Source organism: Mustela putorius, unplaced genomic scaffold (assembly GCF_011764305.1).
Source record: "Mustela putorius furo isolate JIRA1106 unplaced genomic scaffold, ASM1176430v1.1 tig00000450_pilon_pilon_pilon, whole genome shotgun sequence".
Lineage (NCBI taxonomy): Eukaryota > Metazoa > Chordata > Mammalia > Carnivora > Mustelidae > Mustela > Mustela putorius.
The window spans coordinates 8,011,715-8,022,899 of NW_025421385.1; the positions used below are offsets into that span (position 1 = coordinate 8,011,715).

The 11,185-nt window shown below is 39.3% G+C and overlaps 1 pseudogene; it reads left to right on the forward strand.

Annotated features, from left to right (window-relative positions):
- Positions 1-3,343: 3,343 nt before the first annotated feature.
- On the forward strand, positions 3,344-5,628 carry LOC106003612 (annotated as a pseudogene).
- Positions 5,629-11,185: the final 5,557 nt, after the last annotated feature.

Genomic DNA, 11,185 nt, shown 5'->3' on the forward strand with positions numbered 1-11,185 from the left:
CTTTTTTGAGCCCAGCTGGCACCTTGAGAATCAGCGTTCTGAACTCTAGTTCTAACATCTTGCTAATGTCCATGTTGATTAGGTCCTTGGCAGTCAGTACTGCTTCTTGTTCTTTTATTGAGGTGAGTTTTTCAGTTTTGTCATTTTGCCAGAGAGGAATAGATGAATGAGAGAACAAAATGCTAAAAGGGTAACAATGACTCCAGAAAAATATATACTAAGCAGATCAGAAGAGACCTGAAACTGGGCAAAAAGAAAAGAAAAACCCTTGCAACCCAGGGATAAATCCCACCTGGTCATGGTGGATAAGCTTTTTAATGTACTGCTGGATCCTATTAGCTAGGATCTTGTTGAGAATCTTGGAATCCATATTCAACAGGGATATTTGCCTGAAATTCTTCTTTTTGGTGGGGTTTTGCCTGGTTTGGGGATTAGGGTAATGCTGGCTTCATAAAAAGACTCTGGAGTTTTCCTTCTGCTTCAGTGTTTTGAAACAGCTTCAGGAGAATAGGCATTATTTCTTCTTTGAATGTTTGGTAGAATTTCCCCAGGGAATCCATCAAGTCCTGGGCTCTTGTCTTGTCTTTTTTGGGCGGTTTTTGATCACTGCTTCAATCTCGTTACTAGATATTGGTCTATTCAGGTTATCAATTTCTTCCTGATTCAGTTTTGAAAGTCAATAGTTTTCCAGGAATGCATCCATTTTGTCTAGGTTGCTTATTGGCATATAACTGTGATAATAATTTCTGATGATTGTTTCTATTTCCTTGGTATTAGTTATGATCTCTCCTTTTTCATTCATAATTTTATTAATTCAGGTCTTCTCTCTTTTCTTTTGGATTAATTTGGCCAATGGTTTATCAATCTTATTGATCCTTTCAAAAAGCCAGCTTCTAGTTTCATTGATGTGTTCTACTGTATCCCTAGTTTCTATCTCATTGATCTCTGCTCTAGTCTTGATTATATCCCTTCTTGTGTGTGGATTTGGCTTAATTTGTTGTTGTTTCTCCAGTTCCTTAAGGTGTAAAGAGAGCTGGTGCATTCTGGATTTTTCAATTTTTTTGAGGGAGTCTTGGATGGCTATGTATTTCCCCCTTAGGACTGCCTTTGTTGTATCTTATATGTGGTAGGACAAATCAATAAAAGAAGAGAGAAGAACCACATGGTCCTCTCAATTGATGCAGAATGAGCATTTGACAAAATCCAGCATCCCTTCCTGATTAAAATGCTTCAAAATATAGGGATAGAGGGAACATTCCTCGACTTCATAAAATCTATCTATGAAAAACCCAGAGCAAATATCATCCTTAATGGGAAAAAGCTCACAGCCTTCCCGTTGAGATCAGGAACACAACAAGGATGCCCACTCTCATCACTCTTGTTCAACATAGTATTAGAAGTCCCAGCAACAACAATCAGACAACAAAGAGAAATAAAAGCTATTCAAATTGGCAATGAAGAAGTCAAGCTCTCTCTTCACAGATGACAGGATACTTTATATGGAAAACCTAAAAGATTCCACCCCCAAACTACTAGAACTCATACAGCAATTCAGTAATGTGGCAGGACACAAAGTCAATGTACAGCAATCAGTTGCTTTCTTATACACTAACAATAAAAATACAGAAAGGGAAATTAGAGAATCGATTCCATTTACTATAGCACCAAGAACCATAAGATAGCTGGGAATAAACCTAACCAAAGAGGTAAAGGATCTGTACTCGAGGAACTACAGTACACTCATGAAAGAAACTGAAGAAGACACAAAAAGATGGGAGACCATTCCATGTTCATGGATCGGAAGAATAAACATTGTTAAAATGTCTATACTGCCTAGAGCAATCTGTACTTTCAATGCCATTCCAATCAAAATTCCACCAGCGTTTTTCAAGGAGCTGGAGCAAACAATCCTAAAATTGGTATGGAACCAGAAGAGACCCCAAATTGCTAAGGAAATGTTGAAAAAGAAACACAAAATTAGGGTCATCATGTTGATTGATTTCAAGCTTTACTACAAAGTTGTGATCACCAAGACAGCATGGTACTGGCACAAAAACAGATACATAGACCAGTGGAACAGAGTAGAGAGCCCAGATATGGACCCTCAACTCTATGGTCAAATAATATTCGACAAAGCAGGAAAAAATACACAGTGAGAAAAAAACAGTCTCTTCAATAAATGGTGCTGGGAAAATTGGACAGCTATATGTAGAAGAATGAAATTTGACCATTCTCTTACACCATACACAAAGATAAACTTGAAATGGATAAAAGACCTCAATGTGAGGCAGGAATCCATCAAAATCCTATGGGAGAGCATAGGCAGTAACCTCTTTGACATCGGCCACAGCACCTTCTTTCAAGATATGTCTCCAAAGGCAAAGGAAACAAAAGCAAAAATGAACTTTTAGGATTTCATCAAGATCAAAAGCTTCTGCATAGCAAAGGAAACAGTCAGCAAAACAAAGAGGCCACCCACGGAATGGGAGAAGATATTTGCAAATGACAGTACAAAGGGCTGATATCCAAGATCTATAAAGAACTCCTCAAACTCAACACCCAAGAAAACATAATCACGTCAAAAAATGGGCATAAGACACAAACAGACACTTCTCCAATGAAGACATACAAATGGCTATCAGACACGTGAAAAAATGTTTATCATCACTAGTCATCAGGGAGATTCAAATCAAAGCCACACTGAGATACCGCTTTACACCAGTTAGAATGGCCAAAATTAACAAGACAGGAAACAACATGTGTTGGAGGGGATGTGAAGAAAGGGGAACCCTCTTGCACTGTTGGTGGGAATGCAAGTTGGTGCAGCCACTTTGGAAAACAGTGTGGAGATTCCTTAAGAAATTAAAAATAGAGCTTCCCTATGACCCTGCAATTGCATTACTGGGTATTTATCCCAAAGTTACAGATGTAGTGAAAAGAAGGGCCATCTGTATCCCAATGTTCATAGCACCAATGACCACAGTTGTCAAACTGTGGAAAGAATCAAGATGCCCTTCAATGGACGAATGGATAAGGAAGATGTGCTCCATATACACTATGGAGTATTATGCCTCCATCAGAAAGGATGAATACCCAACTTTTGTATCAACATGGATGGGACTGGAAGAGATTATGCTGAATGAAATAAGTCAAGCAGAGAGAGTCAATTATCATATGGTTTTACTTATTTGTGTAGCATAAGGAATAACACAGTGGACATGGGGAGATGGAGAGGAGAAGGGAGTTGGGGGAAATTGGAGGGGGAAACGAACCATGAGAGACTGGACTCTGAGGAACTAACTGAAGGTTTGGGAGGGGAGGTGGGTGGAAGCCTGGTGATGGGTATTGTCGAGGGCACATATTGCAGGGAGCACTGGGAGTGGTGCATAAAAAGTGAATTCTGGAACACTAAAAAAAAAGTAAAGAAAAAAAAAGAATCATGGGAAAAAAGCATGAATTATATGTGCTGTATTTCCCTAGTGCTGGAGATTTGCAGTTCTCATTGATCAGTAAACTTGGTCTTGGCTGACGTTCTATCTCATCTTCTGGGAGAGGGGGCTCTTGTGATTCTCAAATGTCTTTGCCCCAGACAAACTTGCATCACCCTTGCCAGGGGCTAGGATAAGCAATCTGCTCAGGTTTGCTCTGGGGAGCTTTTGTTCCCTGAATACTTTCTGTACAGCTTTGGTGGGCCAGAATGAAAATCGTACCTCCCAATCTCCAACACAGTGGACCTGAGAGCTCAGGGCGCCACTCCTCAGTGAGCCCTTAGAGAAAAACTGTCAATTATTCCTGTCTTTCTGGTCTCCAGCTGCACTCTGAGCTCACCTGGCCTGTGACCAAGTGTTTCTATCTTTGGCACATCACCCTGTTTGGAGTTTCCAAACCAGCAGATTCTTACAGTGCCCTCCCATGCTGTTCCTCCTGTTGGAGGAAGTGGAGTGGTGTCCCCAGATCTGCCACTTGTGGGGTCCCTCCTTGAAGAGTAGTGGCCTGACTGTGCCAAGGGTCATGGTTTATGGCAACCCTGAGCTGAGAGCCTTCTCTTCGGGTCCATCTCTGCAGCCAGCCTTCCTGCTCTGATACTTGGAAGCCCCACCACACTTAGTCACCCCTGGTCTTTCTGTGACACTTAGGGTTCTGAGACCACATTGCCCCAGCGAGGGTTCCATCCCTTGCTTAGCCACTGGAGCAACATTCCTCAGTAGAGCAGACTTCTGAAAGTTCTGATTTTGTGCTCTGTTGCTCTATCACTTGCTGGGAGCCCGCTGATGGACCACCTCCCCGCCGCCCCACGTTCTATCTTCCCATATATCACCTCAGATTCACTTATCTACATGTCTTACCGCCAGAAAGTGGTTGCATTTCTGTTCATAGAGTTGTGCTATTCTTTTCTTTGATCTCCTGTTGAGTTCATAGGTATTCAGAATGGTTTGATAACTAGCTGAATTCCTGGGACTAGATGAAATTTACGTCTCCTACTTTTCTGCCATCTTGCTAGCCCCCTCTACTGTGTTTCTTCATGGCTTTATGTCTCATATCTTTTCAGTCCTGAATACTATTCCATTGCCTGGACATACCATGTTTATATATCCATTCACCTACTGAACAACATCTTAGTTATTTCCAAGTTTTGACAATTATGAATAACCTCCCATAAATATTGGAGGATGGGTTTTTTATGTTGGGATAAGTTTTCATTTCTCTTGAGTAAATATTAAGGAATGCAATTGCTGGATTGTATGGTGAGAATATATTTAGTTTTGTAAGAAGATGCCAAAGGGTCTTCCAGAGTGGCTGCCCTGTACTGCATGCCCACCAGAAGTGAATGAGAGCTGTTGTTGCTCCACATCCTCAGCAGCACTTGGTGTTGTCAGTGTTCCAGGTTTTGGCCATGCTAGTAGGTATGTAGTTTGTTTTAAGTTGTATCTTCCTGATGACATGTGATATGGAGCATTTATCAATGTTTGCTTGCCATTTGTATATTGTCTTTGATGAGGTATCTATTCAGATCTTTGGTACATTTTAAAATTGGGTTGTTTGACTTCTTTCTCTTTTTTGCCACCATCCTGCTATGTGCCACTCACTGTTACTGACCATGTCTTCTCACAAGACTTTCAGGATGAAGCAATTCCTGGCCAAGAAACAAAAGCAGAGTTAACAAATTCCCCAGTGGATTTGGATGAAAACTGGTAATAAAATCAGGTACAACTCCAAGGGGAGGCACTGGAGGAGAACAAGGCTGGGTCTCTAAGGCGTCCCACATCATGAGATGACACACCTAATTGGCACCACGTAATTAATTAATTAATTAATTAAGCTCCTTGAAGATCATGTGTTCTATTCTGTCACCCTGTAAACACCTTTCTACCTGGCCAATAGATACCTTTGATCAGGGAAATGATTTTTCTGTTACTATACCTCTGCACCAGTGGGTTGGCTTGATAATAAATGTGAGGTCTTTCAGCAGTAAAAAAAAAAAAAAAAAAAATTGGGTTGTTTGTTTTCTTAGTTGTGAGTTTGAAAGTTCTTTGCATAATTTTGATAACAGCTCATAATTTTGATAACAGCATATAATTAAGTGTTATATGCAACTGATGAATCACTAAATCCTATCCCTGAAACTGATAATACACTATAAGTTAACTAAATTGAATTTCAGTTAAAAAATTAAAAGACATTTAATAATAGTCGTTTATCAGATATGTGTTTTTCAAATGTTTTTTTCCCAAGTCTGTGGCTTGTTTTCTCATTTTCTTGAAAATCTGCTTTTTTAAGAGTTAGCCAGGTTTGAGGCCAATTTGTTGAGAGAAAGCATCTGTCCAGGCATTTCTAGTAACAATGCAGAACTCTAAGAATAGAGGGGAAAATATTTCTCTAAATGCCTCTAGGCAGAAGGAATAAGGAAAGAGTCAGATCTGCTGAGGATTCCACATGTGACCCCCTTTTTGATATTCCTTTCATGGCTCTGGCATGTCTTAACATCCCTCCTTTATATGGCTTTTCCCCTAACAAATATTTGTACTCTGGATATAAATATACATATCAAGACCCAACAGTTATACTTCTAGGAACCAAAATCTATAGAAATAAAAACACTGGGTAGTAATAACACATGTGTAAGGATGTCTATAGCGGCAAGAAAAAAAAGTAAACGAAGGGAATACTTACTATTAGTGAAGTGGTCAAGCTGTTTATGGGATAGATTAAAGTATTACACAAGCATTAAAGAGGATGAAGGAAAATATGCCAGTGGACTTGATAGTGATGAGTGAGAAAATCAAGAATCAGAAAACTGTGATATGTTCACAGCACATGTGCATGGTGCATGTTTATAAGTGTAACTATATGGAACTAGCACAGGAACTTTATTAATTGTTTACCACATAATCTATAATGCTTAGGAGACCAGTGTAAATTTAGAGAAAAAATTAGAAAGGTAGATACCAGATTGAAAGAATACCAGTGTATGTGGTTAAATGGGTGAAAGGGGTCCAAGAAAAAAATGGTTTATATATTACCATATTTACATATTTATGTAGCAGTCTATATATGTATGTTTGAAGAAATCTTTTTTAAATTAAAAAATTTAGCTTATTTATTCATCTTAGAGAGAGAAAGAGAACATTAGTGGGGGTGCAGAGGGAAAGGGAAAGAGAATCTTAAGCAAATCTCATACTGAGTGTATGGAGTCCCACCTGGGACTTGATGTGGGGCTCAACTTGGGGCTCAATTTTAAGACCCTGAGATCATGACCTGAGCTGAAACCAAGGGTCAGATGCTTAATTGACTGCACTACTCAGGCATCTCTGTTTGAAGAAAAAATATTTTTAAAGGTTTCATTTATTTATTTGGAAGAAAGAGAGAGTGAGTGAAAGAGTGCACAGCAGGGGTAGGGGTAGAGGGAGAAGCAGACTCCCTATGAGCAGGGAGTCTGATGTGGGACTGGGCCCCAGGACCCTGGGATTGTGACCCAAGCTGAAGAGATGATTATACTTAACAAACTGAGCCATCCAGGTGCCCCTGAAGAAATTTTTAAAAGTAAAATAAACTAAAAAATTTGTGCAAACTTTATGTTCTACTTCATTGTGTATTTATGTTTATACACAATATTTATATTCATTAATTTAAAAACATTTTATTTTTTATTTATTTTTTATGTTAATAATTTTTAAAAAATTTATTTATTTTTTTCAGTATAACATTATTCATTGTTTTTGCACCACACCCAGTGCTCCATGCAATCCATGCCCTCTCAAAAATATTTTAAATTACTTATATGGAGCTCTCTCAAAAGATTTATTTTCAATTCAAAGAGAGACTGTGGTATCAAAGAATGGTTAATTTTTAGGTGTGGTTATGGTAGACCAACTCCTGATCTTTGTGAAATACACACCAAAGTATTTATGAATAAACTGATAGAATGTCTGGGTTGGGTATGTGCAGCAAGACTGGTTTGTACTGATAATTGCCGAAGCTGGGTGATGGAGACATGGAGGATTCATTATATTTTTATTGTATACTATCATATTATTGAAATTTGCCATACAAAGTGTTTTTTTGTAAATTTTTAAAAAAAAATTTTATTTTTTCAGTGTAACAGTATTCATTATTTTTGCACCACACCCAGTGCTCCATGCAATCCGTGCCATCTCTAATACCCACCACCTGGTGGTTCCCCCAACCTCCCACCCCCCGCCCCTTCAAAACCCTCAGATTGTTTTTCAGAGTCCATAGTCTCTTATAGTTCACCTCTCCTTTCAATTTCCCTCAACTCCCTTCTCCTCTCCATCTCCCGTTGTCCTCCATGCTATTTGTTATGCTCCACAAATAAGTGAAACCATATGATAATTGACTCTCTCTGCTTCACTTATTTCACTCAGCATCATCTCTTCCAGTCCCATCCATGTTGCTACAAAAGTTGGGTATTCATACTTTCTGATGGAACCATAATACTCCATAGTGTATATGGACCACATCTTCCTTATCCATTTGTCCGTTGAAGGACATCTTGGTTCTTTCCTCAGTTTGGTGACCATGGCCATTGCTGCTATAAACATTGGGGGTACAGATGGCCCTTCTTTTCACTACATCTGTACCTTTGGGGTAAATACCCAGTAGTGCAATGGCAGGGCATAGGGAAGCTCTATTTTTAATTTCTTGAGGAATCTCCACACTGTATTCCAAAGTGGCTGCACCAACTTGCATTCCCACCAACAGTGGAAGAGGGTTCCCCTTTCTCCACATCCCCTCCAACACATGTTGTTTCCTGTCTTGCTAATTTTGGCCATTCTAACTGGTGTAAGGTGGTATCTCAATGTGGTTTTAATTTGAATCTCCCTGATGGCTAGTGATGATCATTTTTTCAATGCCTGATAGCCATTTGTATGTCTTCATTGGAGAATGTCTGTTCATATCTTCTGCCCATTTTTTGATATGATTGTCTGTTTTGTGTGTGTTGAGTTTGAGGAGTTCTTTATAGATCCTGGATATTAACCTTTTGTCTGTACTGTCATTTGCAAATATCTTCTCCCATTCCATGGGTTGCCTCTTTGTTTTGTTGACTGTTTCCTTTGCTGTGCAGAAGCTTTTGATTTTGATGAAGTCCCAAAAGTTCATCTTCGCTTTTGTTTCCTTTGCCTTTGGAGACATATCTTGAAAGAAGTTGCTGTGGCTGATACCGAAGAGGTTACTACCTATGTTCTCCTCTAGGATTCTGATGGATTCCTGTCTCACGTTGAGAAGACACAAAAAGATGGAAGACCATTCCATGTTCTTGGATTGGAAGAATAAACATTTTTAAAATGTCTATACTGCCTAGAGCAATCTATACTTTTAATGCCATTCCGATCAAAATTCCACCAGTATTTTTCAAAGAGCTTGAGCAAATAATCCAGAAATTTGTATGGAATCAGAAGAGACCCCGAATCACTAAGGAAATGTTGAAAAACAAAAATACAACTGGGGGGCATCACGTTACCTGATTTCAAGCTTTACTACAAAGCTGTGATCACCAAGACAGCATGGTACTGGCATAAAAACAGACACATAGACCAGTGGAACAGAGTGGAGAGCCCAGATATGGACCCTCAACTCTATGGTCAATTAATTTTCGACAAAACAGGAAAAAATATACAGTGGAAAAAAGACAGTCTCTTCAATAAATGGTGCTGGGAAAAACTGGACAGCTATATGCAGAAGAATGAAACTCGACCATTCTCTTACACCATACACAGAGATAAACTCAAAATGGATAAAAGATATCAACGTGATACAAAGTGTTTAAAATGGAGAATGTAGCATTTTCATGATTAACTCTTTTTATCTAACTCTCAAGCAGTAATGTATTCCAGAAGATTCCTTAAATTTTTACTGTTTGCTTTGTACTTGTTAATTAACTTGATTATTTGGAGTACTATCACTTCAGAATATAAATAAAATCATTTTCCCTAATCAATAATAATCTTTATTATTAAGGCAAAAAGATCAAACTGAATTTCACCTTTTGTCAGATAATTTTTTCTTTCCACTTGAAGAGAGATGACAACCCAATCCTATATTTGAGAGTTCTGACCACCACCTACCTGGCTTCAACTTCCATCTGTTTGGTACCTTAAGTGTGAGAATTGCCTTCTGTTATTTCTACAAATGTCTTAAAATGTAGGCATTTTCATGATGTCTTAAAAAGAAGGTCCTTTCAACAACCAAAAAGAGGCATCCACTGACTGAGTCAATCAGTTATTACTGGCACTACACTATAGTCAAGGAGATGAGTGTAATAAATTATCATGCTTGATAAGATGGGGTAAGACCTCAATATGTAGAGAGACTATACACGCTGAAGCTGGTCCTCTAATAAGTTCCTTTCCTCTATCTTTTTGTTCTTAAGGTCAAACAGTTTCCCATGGAATTCTTTCTAATTCGATGCTTAGGATGCTCTGAGAGCAATATGCAGCTCAAAGCTAATAAGTGGAATATTCCCATTTCTGTAATACTGTGATTTATAAGGAATTGATATATTTGGCCATTCAGATGACCAAAATATATTTCTCATATATATTTGGTCTTTACCCATGGTCCCTGGATCATAGGCCCTCAAACTTTTAGAATCTCCTGAGGCACTAGAGCAATGGGAACATCTCTTGTTATATATTAAATATATACAATATTTTGTCCCTTGTCTTCAGTTCCTGAAAATGCTTTAGAGTCATGAAGGTGAAATGGGTGTCTTGTTATCCATATCAAGCCCCTTACTATCCCAACTGACTTTATGCTCATGGGGCAGCCTCCAAGGATGGGGGCTGATTGCAAAGGGGAACCAGAAATGAATAGAGGGGTGGGGCTTTCAGGCCCACTCTGATTTCTGGGGAAGTGATCACCAATGGCCAATGACTTAGTCGCTCTTACCTATGTGATGAAGCCTCCATAAAGACCTACAAAGATCGGGTTCAGTGAGCTTCCAGACGGGAACCAAGACACTTCTACTTGCCAATGTCTCTAAGAACAGGGCCCCTTTATTTGGGACCTCTTTCTGCCTATCTCTTCATTTGGCTGTTGATTTGTATCCTTCAGTAGCATTTCTGATAAATGGGCAATCTAGTGAGTTAATGGGTTTTATGAGTTCTGTGAGCCACTCTAGCAAATTAATCAAACCCAAGGAGGGGTTCATGGGAACCTCTGATCTATAGCAAGTTGGTCAGAAGCACACATAAGAATCCGGGCTTGTGATTGGTGTCTAAGTGGAGGGCAGCCTGGTAGGACTGAACCCTTTACCTGTGGAATCTGATGCTGTCTCCAGGTACATAGGGGTAGATAGTGTCAAATGTGAGTTGATGGTGGGGCACCCAGCTTGAGTCTTGGAGCATGCTTGGTGGTATGGGGAGACTATATCCCACATGTTGGAACTGTGGGGTGCAGAGCCCTTAATTTCCTCATGCCATCTCATTTCCCTATCCTTAAAACTGACCTGCCTCTACTGACTATGGGAAAACCCACTGAGCTTAAGTAGGAGACTGGGGAATTTTATTAACACAGAAGTGGGACAGTTTCTTGCTGTCTTCTGCCAAACAGTACATCTACTTCCAAGGGAGCTTCTTACCCAAGGGAAATTACCTCAGAATAGCATGAGTGTGCTGGAAGAGGTTCAACTCTTTGTTTTTATTGAGAGAGTCATTAGGATAGGAAA